Source organism: Hyla sarda, chromosome 10 (genome assembly GCF_029499605.1).
Source record: "Hyla sarda isolate aHylSar1 chromosome 10, aHylSar1.hap1, whole genome shotgun sequence".
NCBI classification, from domain to species: Eukaryota; Metazoa; Chordata; class Amphibia; order Anura; family Hylidae; genus Hyla; species Hyla sarda.
Genome location: NC_079198.1, coordinates 124732503 through 124747310, shown reverse-complemented (window position 1 = coordinate 124747310; position 14808 = coordinate 124732503). Strand labels below are relative to the sequence as shown.

Sequence of the window (14808 nt, the reverse complement as noted above, 5' to 3'; positions counted from 1 at the left end):
TTGCTATTCGTGACGCCAGGGTCAGGGCTCCTCTGTAATGCTTGTCCTACCGCCATCCTTCCCAAGAGCGATAGGGAGGTATTAAATAATTGACTGTCCACAACCGGAGAGTTTTGCAGAAACTTGTCGGAACTTTACTGAAGAATTTATGCAAGCTTTACAAGCGGAACAGTCTCTATATATGCAAAGTCTCTTAGGAGATTGACAAAGGTTGGGACCTTAAGTAATTTTGAGTCCGTAGACTGACTTGCGCTGTTCCACTGGATTTAGGGGATTTAGTTGCGGTCCAGTAGTCACGCTAGCTGTAGCGGGGATTAGTTTAGAACTCACGGTTTAGTTTTGTGCTGAGGCCAACAGGCTGGTCTTTGAAAGTTGCGCAGATCCGTCCTGCTAGTCCGGCATCCACGAGAGCAGCAACCCAAGACAGCGATAATTGGCTACAGCTCCCTTATATGGGCAGGGGCTGGACTAGAGCTGATTGGTCCAATACTGATGTCAATCACCTTTACAATGTATAATCATAATAATCATTCTTGTACTTATCAGCTGCTGTATGCTCCACAGGAAGTTGTATTTCTTTATGGAGTTCTTTTCAGTCTGACCACAGTGCTCTCTGCTGACACCTCTGTCTATATCAGGAACTGTCCAGAGCAGGAGAGGTTTGCTGTGGGGATTTGCTTGTACTCTGGACAGTTCCTGACATGGACAGAGGTGTAAGCAGATAGCACTGTGGTCAGACTGAAAAGAATTCTAAAAAAAAGAAATACAACTTCCTGTGGAACATATAGCAGCTAAGTACTGGAAGGATCAACATTTTTAAATAGAAGTAATTTACAAATCTGTTTAACTTTCTGGCACCTGTTGATTTTTAAAAATTAGTTTTCCAACGGAAATCCCCTTTAAGGACTCAGAAGAGATGGGGACTTCTGCTTTACAGTAGGAGTTTTTGTTTTGTAGCTCCATTTTGCAATTTTCCGTATATGTTACTTGTGAAATCAGATACATGAGAAAGCAGGTACAGTCCTAAAAGGTACAGACTAAAAAAAAGTCCTTCAGGTGTACCTAAACTTTGAGACAACTTCTCACATGTCATAGAAACCTGTTGAAGGTGGTGATCAGAGGGGTGCGGTATTTTCAGGCACAGCATGGACTCTCTGGAGGAGGCAGACAGACTCAGCTTTAATGCTTTTACAGTTAAGGCACTCTCACTGACATAACACCATCCAAGCCATGCCCCAACTTACTGTTACCTGCCTCTGTACTCTCTAAGCCCTACCAATGCTTTATGTGTTCTCTGCAGGCTCTTTTCTGCTAGAGACAGAATTCCCCTAACAACAGGCGATGGACAGCAGTTTACAGGAAAAAAAAAAAATCACCTAATCACATAATTTTGACTTTTTTTTTTTTTTTTTTTTTTTAAATACGGAGGTGACCATTTAAAACCAGTGTAAGAATCAGTGTTTGTAAATTCCCTTTTATCTCAATAAAAGAGGGAATAATGTAAAGGTATTGTTAGCTGTGTTGTGAAGACGGTGCACAAATCCAATTTATCCAAAGGGTTTCCAAGGGTTTACACAAACAACTATACAATTTCCTATTTGGGCTTATGCCTTCATGGGACTGATTTCCCGAAACTTGGGAACCCTATAAATGTTTAAACTTTTATCTTTATTAATTCTTTATGAAAAGGTTTGTTTTACTAATGGTGAGAAAGACATAACTTGATGTACTTTAAAAATACAGTCAGGTTTGCAGATTTCAATGGAGTTTATAGTCCTATTTTTATCTATAGTATGGTTATATTGGATAGGCTTCAATCCAGGATGCCGTGGTTTTATTCCACTCAGGAATTCTATTAATATCTCCAATCCACACTGTTACGCCGAGCGCTCCGGGTCCCCGCTCCTCCCCGGAGCGCTCGCAGCGTTCTCTCATTCGCAGCGCCCCGGTCAGACCTGCTGACCGGGTGCGCTGCGATATTACTCCCAGCCGGGATGCGATTCGCGATGCGGGACGCGCCCGCTCGCGATGCGCATCTCGGCTCCCGTACCTGACCCGTTCCCCGTCTGTGTTGTCCCGGCGCGCGCGGCCCCGCTCCTTAGGGCGCGCGCGCGCCGGGTCTCTGCCATTTAAAGGGCCGCTGCGCCACTGATTGGCGCAGCAGGCCTAATCAGTATTCTCACCTGTGCACTCCCTACTTATACATCACTTCCCCTGCACTCCCTCGCCGGATCTTGTTGCCATTGTGCCAGTGAAAGCGTTTCCTTGTGTGTTCCTAGCCTGTGTTCCAGACCTCCTGCCGTTGCCCCTGACTACGATCCTTGCTGCCTGCCCTGACCTTCTGCTACGTCCGACCTTGCTCTTGTCTACTCCCTTGTAACGCGCCTATCTTCAGCAGTCAGAGAGGTTGAGCCGTTGCTGGTGGATACGACCTGGTTGCTACCGCCGCTGCAAGACCATCCCGCTTTGCGGCGGGCTCTGGTGAATACCAGTAGCAACTTAGAACCGGTCCACCAACACGGTCCACGCCAATCCCTCTCTGGCACAGAGGATCCACCTCCAGCCAGCCGAATCGTGACACACACACTAATATTATTGTATCTGATCCCTACACTGCTGCTTGAAACGCCATATAGTGGCACCCCCCGACGTTTCGCCGGCCGTAACTGGCTTTATCAAGGGTTGAGGTGCTAATGGAAGAGGGTGCAGAGGGTGCAGCCCATGTAGGTGTTATCCTAGGAGCATGGCTATGTCAGTGTGTACATGGAATTTGGGGATTGGAGCTTCATGCGTGGAGAATGCAGAGTTTTCTATGTAAATCTGAATGTTATGTAGTGACATAATATATTTGGAATCACATTTAGGTTGTTGCAGACCAGTACCTTTCCTTCACATTTTTTGCCCTAAAGATTTTGAGCCTTTTCCATCGTATTCATACCCTGTAATCTGGATAATCTTGTGTGAATTCCTGTGTAATTATTAGTAATATTCCGCTATGGGGAGAGATGTCAGATTTTGGTGGTGTTAAAGGTTACTATTTCAGTGGTCTATGGAGCTGGATGTGATGATCATTTGTAATGTGTGTTGACAGAGTGTTGTTACATTGCTGGTTTCAGCAGCTTTTCTTACACTAGGGAGGGATCAGGCAAAGCCAAGCGTCTGCATCCTGAGCTCCTCTCCACAGTGCGCGAGCCTCCTGACACCGCACTGTGCGCGCTGACCTCATTCAGCTCCTGGCAACCGAGGAGTTTGCTATGGCTTCAGTCTCCAAGTCTTCACCTTTAGAGATCTGTGTAGAAAATAAGCTCAGAATGAGCTCCACCGGGACCCTGCCAGAAAAGGCAACTGCGAGCGCCGAGCTCATTGAAATGACTGCCAATGTTATTTTGCTTGGGCCACGGCTGTGACTGGCATTCATCTGTTTGTGGAAACTTTTCATGTGGTCATAATGAGTACTAATGGTTCTGGAAATGTTCTTCATTTTTATTGATGTCGTAACCTTTGGTGTGTTATGAAGAGCAGCGAGGGATTTGGATACTGAAGACCGTACTTATTCCACAGAACGTGTGGCCGCTCGCTGGTCTGTGCTTGTTGGCGCAGTGGGAGATGGCAAAATCCTCATTGTAAATCTCTGGCTACTAATGCTTTTGTGTCTAAAATTGCAGTAACTCGTAATAATGGTGTCGTCCCAATGTTGGGACACCAGACAGGTATACAGGTGAAACTCGAAAAATTAGAATATCGTGCAAAAGTTCATTTATTTCAGTAATGCAACTAGTCTGTGGAAGGAAGCATGAAGCGCTCCAAAATCTCCTGGTAGATGGAGGCGTTGACCCTGGACTTAAAAAGGGACTCCACCCCTAGATATCTTATCCCCTATCCAAAGGATGTCGGATGGCGGGGGTCCCATAGCTGGGATCCCTGCAATCTCATTGCAGAACCTGGCATTCGTTTAGAACGCTGGGAGTGGACATCAGGGGTCGTGACGGCAATGCCCCCTTGTGATGTCATGAAACGCGAGTTTCGAGTTTCACCTGTATACCTATAAACTATAGATGGTGCTATAAAGTGTTTGCTATGAACAATATTTAAGGGTTCGGGTATATTCATACTATGGAATTAAAGGGGTACTCTACTGGAAAACTTTTTTTTTTTTTTTTTAAATCAACTGGTGCCAGAAAGTTAAACAGATTTGTAAATTACTTGTATTGAAAAATCGTAATCCTTTACTTATCAGCTGCTGTATGATCTACAGGAAGTTCTTTTCTTTTTTAATTTCTTTTCTGTCTGACCACAGTGCTCTCTCCTGACACATCTGTCCATGTCAGGAACTGTCCAGAGCAAATCCCCACAGAAAACCTATCCTGCTCTGGACAGTTCCTGACATGGACAAAGGTGTCAGCAGAGAGCACTGTGGTCAGGCAGAAAGGAAATTCGAAAAGAACTTCCTGTGGATCATACAGCAGCTGATAAGTACTGGAAGGATTAAGATTTGTTAATAGAAGTAATTTACAAATCGGTTTAACTTTCTGGCACCAGTTGATTTAAAAAAAAAATAAATGTTTTCCAGTGGAGTACCTCTTTAAGCAAGGAAAATCTCCCCGTTGTATTACTCTTAGGACTCACACCTTTCAACTTCATGATAAATGGAGAAATGAGGAATCAACACTTAAATTTGCTGCAGAAATAAGCTCTGAATAAAGGGAATGTGACACCACAAATGCCCTTATACTGCACGGTCACCTAAAATATACAGCAATACCTTTGTAATGTAAATGCACCACGCCATGGTAATCCATCAGTTATTCTGTATGCTAATTCAGTTCCTTGTTGCACTGGGGATGGTCGCCCAGACCACTCCCATCTCCTCCTGTAGCCCGGCCTGACCACCAAGTCTGGGCCATCCCTCAGCAGTGGCGTGGAGCCATGGCCGATAAAAGATCTCACATGTCCATGTCACTCAGGCTTTTTTTTTTTATGCTTTGTTTCTGGGGTAAGGAGTTGTTTTTGGTAAAGAAATTTAATTAACAAAAGTGTTAGGAATCCCTTAAAAAGTACCTGCCACCAAATAAACTGTTCTCAACTACCTCAGGCTATGTTCCCTAACCACTCCTAACACCCCTCCTGCCCTTTAAAACAATTTCAGAGCTTTAAAGAGCTGTGTATCATACCTTTCTTCTTGCTCACATAGTGCAGTTTCCAGCAGGAGAAAGTGGGTGTTTCCCAGCAGGCATGACATCACTGAAGCCTGCTGGGGGACCACTTCCGCCCTCACATTGTTGCAGAATTGTGATAAACAGTCTGTGCAGATTTATAGTGAGAATCTATGGAGCTTTCACTTTCTGTGCAGCTGACAATCAAGCTCAGTGCAGAGAAACACTTCCTGAGTTCGGACTCCTGCCAGGCCGGGATGAGACCAAACTCACTGTACTAATTGTGGCCGGGAACAGAACAGAGCCACATAGTGGCCGTTTTTTATATTACATTTTAAAAGCAAGTGAATGGGAAAGTGTCTGCTAATTACACAAGGAACACTATATTAAAAGTTTTATTTGGTGACAGGTACTCTTTAAGCTATGAAACGGAGGTAACTTATGCGAGATGTCGCACATGTGCCGTATCTCGGTGGGACTGTTAAGGAGTAGTTTTGGGTAAAAAAAATTATTTACATATATGTTAGAAATCCCCTACACCAGTGGTCTTCAACCTGCGGACCTCCAGATGTTGCAAAACTACAACTCCCAGCATGCTCGGACAGCCAACGGCTGCAACATCTGGAGGGTCTGCAGGTTGGAGACCACTGCCCTAGACTATCAAAAGGAGGGAAGACCTTTGAGATCTCGCACATGCACAATGCGTCACATGGCTCCACGTCACTGTTGAGGGGCAGGTTGGGCTTGGTGGTCAGGCTGGGCTACAGGAGGAGACAAGATTGGTCCGTTACTGGGAAGGGCGGCGATAGGGCGGAGAATTACCTCAGCATACTAGCCCTCAGCCTGGCGTCACGAACTAGGTTAACATTAACCCCTCATCTACCGAAACAACATCCCAACTACCATACACCCCCCAAGGGCTACCACACAGTGTTCCCCAACAAGGGTGCCTCCGGCTGTTGCACAACTACAACTCCCAGCATGCCCGGACAGCCGTTGGCTGTCCGGGCATGCTGGGAGTTGTGGTTGTGCATCAGCTGGAGGCACCCAGGTGGGGAAACACCGCTTTTATGCAAAGTGTTGACACAGCATAAATTGCGTGAAGTGCGTATATTTTAAAGGTGTTGCACTCGATGAGAAAACAGATGACAGAACTTCCAGCGGGTCATGTAGCAGACTGAGCAAGTTATCTCTCCTGTAACAGGAGACGTCTCTCGTTTGGATTTCATTTATGGAATGGCCTGAAGGTGCAGTAAAATGTGGAAAAAGTAAAGAAACTTCCAAATACATCAATGCAGGTTAGAATGACTGGAGGAATGCAAAATACAAAGAGCACATGTGCAAGTGCTGAAAAATGCACTTACCTATAGTTGTTGCGCTAGAACAGTGTTTCCCAAACCAGTGTGCCTCCAGCTGTTTCAAAACAACAACTCCAAGCATGCCTGGAAAGCCAAAGGCTGTCCGGGCATGCTGGGAGTTGTAGTTTTGCAAAAGCTGGAGGGCACCCTGATTGGGAAACACTGCTCTCGAAGCACAACACCCAATAGAGCCAAAAGAGTCATGCATGGGTTGTACTTTGTGGGTCCTCCCAGGTGAAGTGGGTTAAGAATTAGTCAGAAATTCACCTCCTATGTCCTGGGTGAGGAAGAAACCATGAGGCAAAATGCTGCCGCAGTTCCCAAGGATGAATGGGGGAGATTTATCAAAGCCTGTGTAGAGTGGTGCAGTTGCCCCTAGCAACCAATCAGCTTCTTTCATTTTTCACAGGCCTCTTTAAAAATGAAAGAAGCAATCTGGTTGCTATGGGCAACTGCACCACTCTCCCTCTACACAGGCTTTGATAAATCTCCCCCAATGTCTTTATCGTAAGTGCAGGCACAAAGCAACCGTTTCAGATCCAGAAAGAACCCTTTATCAGGTAAGTGCACTTATCTTGAGAGCTGCGTTGGCGTTCTGGTCCATGGTTTCTTTCTCGCCAAAGTCGTAGGAGATGATTTTCTGACAATCACTGGAATTTTTGGACATGTTACAGTAAGGCTGACCATATTTCTTTGAGACAAAAACGAGTCATTGGGATAGCAAAAATGGGACAGGGTTATATATAGTTGCAGGCCCGCATACTGCCCCCATATTTAGTTGTAGGACCCTATACTGCCCCCATATATAGTTGTAGGACCCTATACTGCCCCCATATATAGTTGTAGGACCCTATACTGCCCCCATATTTAGTTGTAGGCCCCCATATATAGTTGTAGGACCCTATACTGCCCCCATATATAGCTGTAGGACCCTATACTGCCCCCATATATAGCTGTAGGACCCTATACTACCCCCATATATAGTTGTAGGACCCTATACTGCCCCCATATATAGTTGTAGGACCCTATACTGCCCCCATATTTAGTTGTAGGCCCCCATATATAGTTGTAGGACCCTATACTGCCCCCATATATAGTTGTAGGACCCTATACTGCCCCCATATATAGCTGTAGGACCCTATACTGCCCCCATATATAGTTGTAGGACCCTATACTGCCCCCATATATAGTTGTAGGACCCTATACTGCCCCCATATATAGCTGTAGGACCCTATACTGCCCCCATATATAGCTGTAGGACCCTATACTACCCCCATATATAGTTTTAGGACCCTATACTGCCCCTATATATAGTTTTAGGACCCTATACTGCCCCTATATATAGTTGCAGGCCCCCTCTGTGCCCTCCATGTAGTTTTAGGTCTCCTCTCCTCTATGCCCCGATATATAGTAGTAGGTAGGTGGCCCCCACAGCCATACTGCCCTGCTGCTTCGGGGCTTTACTGCTCCTCCAGTTTGGGTTGGAAACTACTAGGCCGTCGCAGTAGGTCCCTGGACCAGAGAAGCACTGGAGCTGACATGGGCGGTAGTTAAGTTACCATTCTAGTGGGGTTCACTTTAATAACCGCGACCAGCTGCTGCTGCGGCCCTAAAAATATGCAGAAGTGTCAATTTTGTCTTATTTTGTTGGGGGGGAAAAAACTAAATTAACATGTATAAGATGGCCAAGGATGGCTAAAACTGCTGGCACAGAGGGGGAGATTTATCTAAACCTGTCCAAAAGAAAAGTTGCTGAGTTGCCCATGTCAACCAATCAGATCGCTTCTTTCATTTTTCAGAGGCCTTTTCAAAAAAAGAAGCGATGCGATTGGTTGCTATGGGCAACTTTTCCTCTGGACAGGTTTTGATAAATTTTCCCCAGAATGCCTACAGTGTAGTACCCAAACCAAAGTTAAAGGGGTACTCCACTGGAAAACCTTTTTTTTTTATTTTTTTATTAAATATTTGTTGCCATTCACTTCAATATCATTATAAATTATCAATGTGTGACTATGCCTTAAAACATCTGAGGAAGGGGTACACTGAAGGCCCCCAAAACTTGTTACTGTTCGTACCAATAAAAAGCTTTGCGCTTTACCAGGAATATATTCCTTGTGGATACAAAAGCCTTTTAAGTCACCGATTCTTCTCTGATCATTGGCACCACTAGATTGGCCTACAACACTTTTTGGGGGAGACTAACTGACACAGGCAAAACCTTCACATCTGAATACTTAAAGGGGTACTCCACCGGAAAACATATATACATATATATAATTTTTTTTTTTTTATATCAACTGATGCCAGAAAGTTAAACAGATTTGTAAATTGCTTCTATTTAAAAATCTTAATCCTTCTAGTACTTATCAGCTGCTATATGCTCCACAGGAAGTTCTTTTCTTTTTGAATTTCCTTTCTGTCTGACCACATTGCTCTCTTCTGACCCCTCTGTCCATTTTAGGAACTGTCCAGAGCAGGAGAGGTTTGCTATGGGAATTTGCTCCTATTCTGAATGGTTCCCCTGGACAGAGGTGTCAGCAGAGAGCACTGTGGTCAGACACAAAAGAAATTCAAAAAGAAAAGAACTTCCTGTGAAGCATACAGCAGCTGATAAGTACTGGAGGATTAAGATTTTCAAATAGAAGTAATTTACAAATCTATTTAACTTTCTGGCACCAGTTGATTTAAAAAGAAATCCATTGGAGTAGCCCTTAAGTATTCAGATGTGAAGGTTTTGCCTGTGTCAGTCAGTCTCCTCCAAAAAGTGTTGCAGGCCAATCTAGTGGTGCTACTGATCAGAGAAGAATCGATGACTTAAAAGGCTTTTGTATCCACAAGGAATATTTTCCTGGTAAAGCGCAAAGCTTTTAACTGGTACGAACAGTAACACGTTTTGGGGGCCTTCAGAGCGCCCCTTCCTCAGATGTTTTAAAGTATATTCACAAATTGATAATTTATAATGGTATTAATGTGAATGGCAGCAGATTTATTAACAGGTGACCGTACCCTAAATTTGGGGAAGGGGCACCCTGCGTGCCCTGAAACACGTTACTGTTCCACCCACAACAACTTTTTCAGATAACTAAGCGAGCAGACAAATTTGTGCGGTATCCCTCTCACGGAGGTAATTGACGTGTGTCGTATTCACCCAGAATTTTTCTTGGTCTCTTTAAAGGGGTATTCCAGGAAAAACTTTCTTTTTTTTTTTTTTTATATCAACTGGCTCCAGAAAGTTAAACAGATTTGTAAATTACTTCTATTAAAAAAATCTTAATCCTTTCAATAATTATCAGCTGCTGAAGTTGAGTTGTTCATTTCTGTCTGGCAACAGTGCTCTCTGCTGACACCTCTGCTTGTCTCTGGAACTGCACAGAGTAGAAGAGGTTTGCTATGGGGATTTGCTTCTAAACTGGGCGGTTCCCGAAACCCTTTGTCATCAGAGAGCACTTAGACAGAAAAGAACAACTCAACTTCAGCAGCTCATAAGTACTGAAAGGATTAAGATTTTTTTAATAGAAGTAATTTACAAATCTTTTTAACTTTCTGGAGCCAGTTGATATATATGTAAAAAAAAAAAAAAGTTTTTTCCTGGATAACCCCTTTAAACTATGACATTAGCTGCATACACTCTTACAGTGGTCTCTAGTGGTCTCCAACCCGTGGACCTCCAGATGTTACAAAACATGTTGCAAAGCAGGGAGCCTCCAGCTGCTGCAAAACTACAACTCCCAGCATGCCCGGACAGCCAACGGCTGTCCGGGCATGCTGGGAGTTGTAGTTTTGCAACATCTGGAGGCCCGCAGGTTGAAGACCACTGCTCTATTAGATGGTGAGAACATTTTACCACAATTTTCTGTCTACAATCAATTAACATTTTTCTTTTAAGTTGCTATTTATTTGCTCTTTGCTTTCCTGTATGTAGTTCAGTGCAGACACTGACTCACAGAACACTGTTGTTTTCTGTTTTTATAGGTGCATGGAGGAGTAATCATCGACTTCCATCATCTCCTGGACGGCGAAGAAGTTTACAGAGAACTTCCCAAGCTCTTCTGCTTCCAGTGAACACTCTGCACGGTACAAAACCTATATTAATGAATTCACCCACAAGGCCTTGTTTATTTTATCCTCTGGGGAGATTTCATAGTATTCCTTCTGATAGGACAAAAAAAATGTTTAAAGAAGCACTCCGTTTTTGGCAGGATTTTTTTGCGCCGTATCATGCTCACTCACTATAACTAGTCGTACAGTAGCATATGTTTTATTCTAGCGCAGCTGCACCTATGCATTTCATTACAGCAGTGTTTCCCAACCAGGGTGCCTCCAGCTGTATTACACTAACTTGGTCATGTGATCAGCAGTCTGACTCTCCAAACCTTCCAGTGTTTAATGTGTCAGAACAGGATGTGTGATTGGTTTTTACTTCCTTTGGACTACAGGATGACATCATCACCTAGCAGAATCCTCTCCTTCTAGCTCCCAGATCCTCACCCCTCCCAGCTCCATCTGTTATCTCTATGGGATCAGTATATAGTAGTTATACACCTCCCCTCCAGCTCTATCTGTATACTGCTGCTGCTATCTCTATGGGATCAGGATATATAGTAGATATACACCTACCCTCCAGCTCTTTCTGTATACTGCTGCTATCTCTATGGGATCAGGATTTATAGTAGTTTTACACCTTCCCTCCCAGCTCTATCTGTATACTACTGCTGCTATCTCTATGGGATCAGGATATACAGTAGTTATACACCTCCCCTCCAGCTCTTTCTGTATACTGCTGCTATCTCTATGGGATCAGGATTTATAGTAGTTTTACACCTCCCCTCCAGCTCTATCTGTATACTACTGCTGCTATCTCTATGGGATCAGGATATATAGTAGTTATACACCTACCCTCCAGCTCTTTTTGTATACTGCTGCTATCTCTATGGGATCAGGATATATAGTAGTTATACACCTCCCCTCCAGCTCTATCTGTATACTGCTGCTGCTATCTCTATGGGATCAGGATATACCGTAGTTTTACACCTCCCCTCCAGCTCTTTCTGTATACTGCTGCTATCTCTATGGGATCAGGATTTACAGTAGTTTTACACCTTCCCTCCCAGCTCTATCTGTATACTACTGCTACCATCTCTATCAGTATAGTTAGTAGTTATGCAACTCCCCTGACACATTACATTTTTGCTGAATTTATAAAAAAAAAATGTTGCTGTGATTTTCCCCAAATTGCCACAAAAAATGTAAGACTAAGGCCGTTGATTTCCAGATTTCCAGAATTCCAGACGGTATCCCACTGAACTCAATAGGGCTTCGAATTTTGACAGAATTCTTTGTTTTGAGCATGCAGAAATTCTGCATAAATTCCGCACAAATTCCACTCCGCAAAACTGTGAAGATTCCATAGCAAGCTTTGCAGAAAAGGAATTTGAGCAGAATAGCAAAATATCTGTCGTGTGAACATAGCCTATGTGTCTAGTGCCTCGTTCTTGTATTGTTTCTAGGTCATCAGTTTGTTATTGGTTCTTTATTTTATTTTTATTTTTTGTGTGCAATTTTGGTCTATTGGTGAGTTACTATTTATGTTCTTGCTACCAGTATTGATGCGTGTCTAGTTTGTTTTTCTTGTGGCTACCTACTGGTCATACTATTTTGGTTCTACTGTCCTTAGGACTTGGAGCTACAGACAGAACCCAGGAAAGGCAAGTGCTATAGGTAGAGTGGCCACCTGGCCGGTATTTTCCCTGCACAGACGGTATTTTGGCCCCCTGCCGGTATTTTTATATTAAAAATACCGGCAATGCAATGGCCGGTATTTATCCAACCAATCCTCCAACTCCCGGAATGTTGCACCATATACTATACCAGTGTTTCCCAACCAGAGCCCATCCAGCTTTTGCAAAACTACAACTTCCAGCATGCCCGGACAGCCGTTGGCTGTCCGGGCATGCTGGGAGTTGTAGTTTTGCAACTGCTAGAGGCACACTGGTTGGGGGAACACTGACCTATACTATATACTACTATATACAGTAGTCCAACATGCTGGGAGTTGTAGTTTTGCAACAGCTGGAGGCACCCCTGGTTGGGAAACACTGACCTATACTATATACTACTATATAGTTCAACATGCTGGGAGTTGTAGTTTTCGTTTAGGGCAGCTGCTGAGCCACAGGCTGTATCAGGGCATGCTGGGAGTTGTAGTTAGTAACTAACTGCAACTCCCAAATTTAATTAAAAAAAAAGCGATCAAAAAAGTCACATCAAAACCAAAATGGTACTTTTAAAAACTACAAATCGGGGCGCAAACAACAAGCCCTCATACAGGCCCCGTATAAGGAGAAAAAAAAAAGTTATAGGGGTCAGAATAGGACAACATTTCCCCCACATATGTGTATCCTGTAAAGTCACGTCACATCCTCAAGGCACCGCAGATCCTTCTTTACTTATATAATTACATATGTAATTAATTATGCAAATTGGCATGGCAGTATTTTTTGTCTAGAAAGGTGGCAACCCTAGCTATGGGTGCTGCCAGTTCTGCCATCTAGTGACAACCCGCATTGTTATTAAAGGGGTATTCCAGGAAAAACTTTTTTTTATATATCAACTGGCTCCAGAAAGTTAAACAGATTTGTAAATTACTTCCATTAAAAAATCTTAATCCTTTCAGTACTTATGAGCTTCTGAAGTTAAGGTTGTTCTTTTCTGTCTAAGTGCTCTCTGATGACACGTGTCTCGGGAAACGCCCAGTTTAGAAGCAAATCCCCATTGCAAACCTCTTCTAAACTGGGCGGTTCCCGAGACATGTGTCATCAGAGAGGACTTAGACAGAAAAGAACAACCTTAAAGGGGTACTCCGGTGAGAACCTTTTTTTTTTTTTTTTTTTTTTAAATCAACTGGTGCCAGAAAGTTAAACAGATTTGTACATTACTTTTATTAAAAATTTTTAATCCTTCCTGTACTTATTAGCTGCTGAATACTACAGTGGAAATTATTTTCCGTTTGAAACACAGAGCTCTCTGCTGACATCACGAGCACAGTGCTCTCTGCTGACATCTCTGTCCATTTTTAGGAACTGTCCAGGGTAAAAGGAAATCCCCATAGCAAACATATGCTGCTCTGGACAGTTCATAAAATGGACAGAGATGTCAGCAGATAGCACTGTGCTCGTGATGTCAGCAGACAGTTCTGTGTTTCAAAAAGAAAAGAATTCCCGCTGTAGTATTCAGCAGCTAATAAGTACAGGAAGGATTAAGATTTTTTAATAGAAGTAATTTACAAATCTGTTTAACTTTCTGGCACCAGTTGATTTAAAAAAAAAAAAAAAGTTTTTCGCCGAAGTACCCCTTTAACTTCAGAAGCTCATAAGTACTGAAAGGATTAAGATTTTTTAATAGAAGTAATTTACAAATCTGTTTAACTTTCTGGAGCCAGTTGATTTAAAAAAAAAAAAAAAAAAAAAGTTTTTCGCCGAAGTACCCCTTTAACTTCAGAAGCTCATAAGTACTGAAAGGATTAAGATTTTTTAATAGAAGTAATTTACAAATCTGTCTAACTTTCTGGAGCCAGTTGTTATATAAAAAATAGTTTTTTCCTGGATAACCCCTTTAAGGCTCTGTAAGGCGCCCCCGGCTCACAGAGAAGGCTGATTGCCAAGCCGGGAGCACAGAGCTATTTTTAGTTTTTTAAAGCCGTAAAACCCCTTTAAACCCTGTCCTAGAGCCTGACACACCGTAGCCACCTCTTGTATTGCCTTGGTATGTGTCATTAGGACTGTAAGGTTGGTAGAAATGTGAAGGATCTATTAGAATGAGCTTCCTGTGCTAGCTCCTTGTCAGTCTTTTATGATAAAGATCAGATCAGAGTTCATTGTAAGACACAATGAAGATGCATACATTTACATTCGCTGATCGTGTCTCTGAAGCGGGAATTCTGCATCATCAGCTCTTCTCTGATCCATCCTCCCTGGTCTGATGTCTTTCCAAGAAACCTAAACCTCCTCTAACTTCTCATATGCAAAGTACGTATCTCTTTTGGATCTAAATGAGCCTCTTATCTGCATATAGGCTGTACGGCCCCTCTGACCGATCCTTACCTATGGCCCCTAGTTCATGCTTTAGTTGCCAAAGGACAGCAGAGAGGTGTGTGGCGTTGGGGATTGAGGTGCAGGGTAGATGTTATAACCCAAGGGGCAGATGTTATTAACCCCTTCTTGTCGTGACGCCAGGGCATGGTTCAGCCTTAACCCCCCGAAGGTAATACCGCTGGTCCTGGGCTAGGCACGGGGGGCAAT

At 43.3% G+C, this 14808-nt stretch overlaps 1 protein-coding gene across 11 annotated transcripts in view; it reads left to right on the top strand.

Annotated features, from left to right (window-relative positions):
• Positions 1-14808, top strand: part of PKNOX2 (PBX/knotted 1 homeobox 2) — a 430049-nt gene that overhangs the window by 281346 nt on the left and 133895 nt on the right. For 8 of the 11 annotated variants that reach the window (XM_056544248.1, XM_056544256.1, XM_056544247.1 and 5 more), the window contains one exon: positions 10484-10585. The exons of 1 other annotated variant lie outside the window; for it this stretch is intronic. The gene's annotated coding sequence lies outside the window, so the exon portion shown is untranslated. Of the gene's footprint in view, positions 1-6432; positions 6452-7025; positions 7072-10483; positions 10586-14808 lie in introns of those variants that run through there. 2 more of the 11 variants (XM_056544253.1, XM_056544251.1) reach the window with 2 other exon arrangements.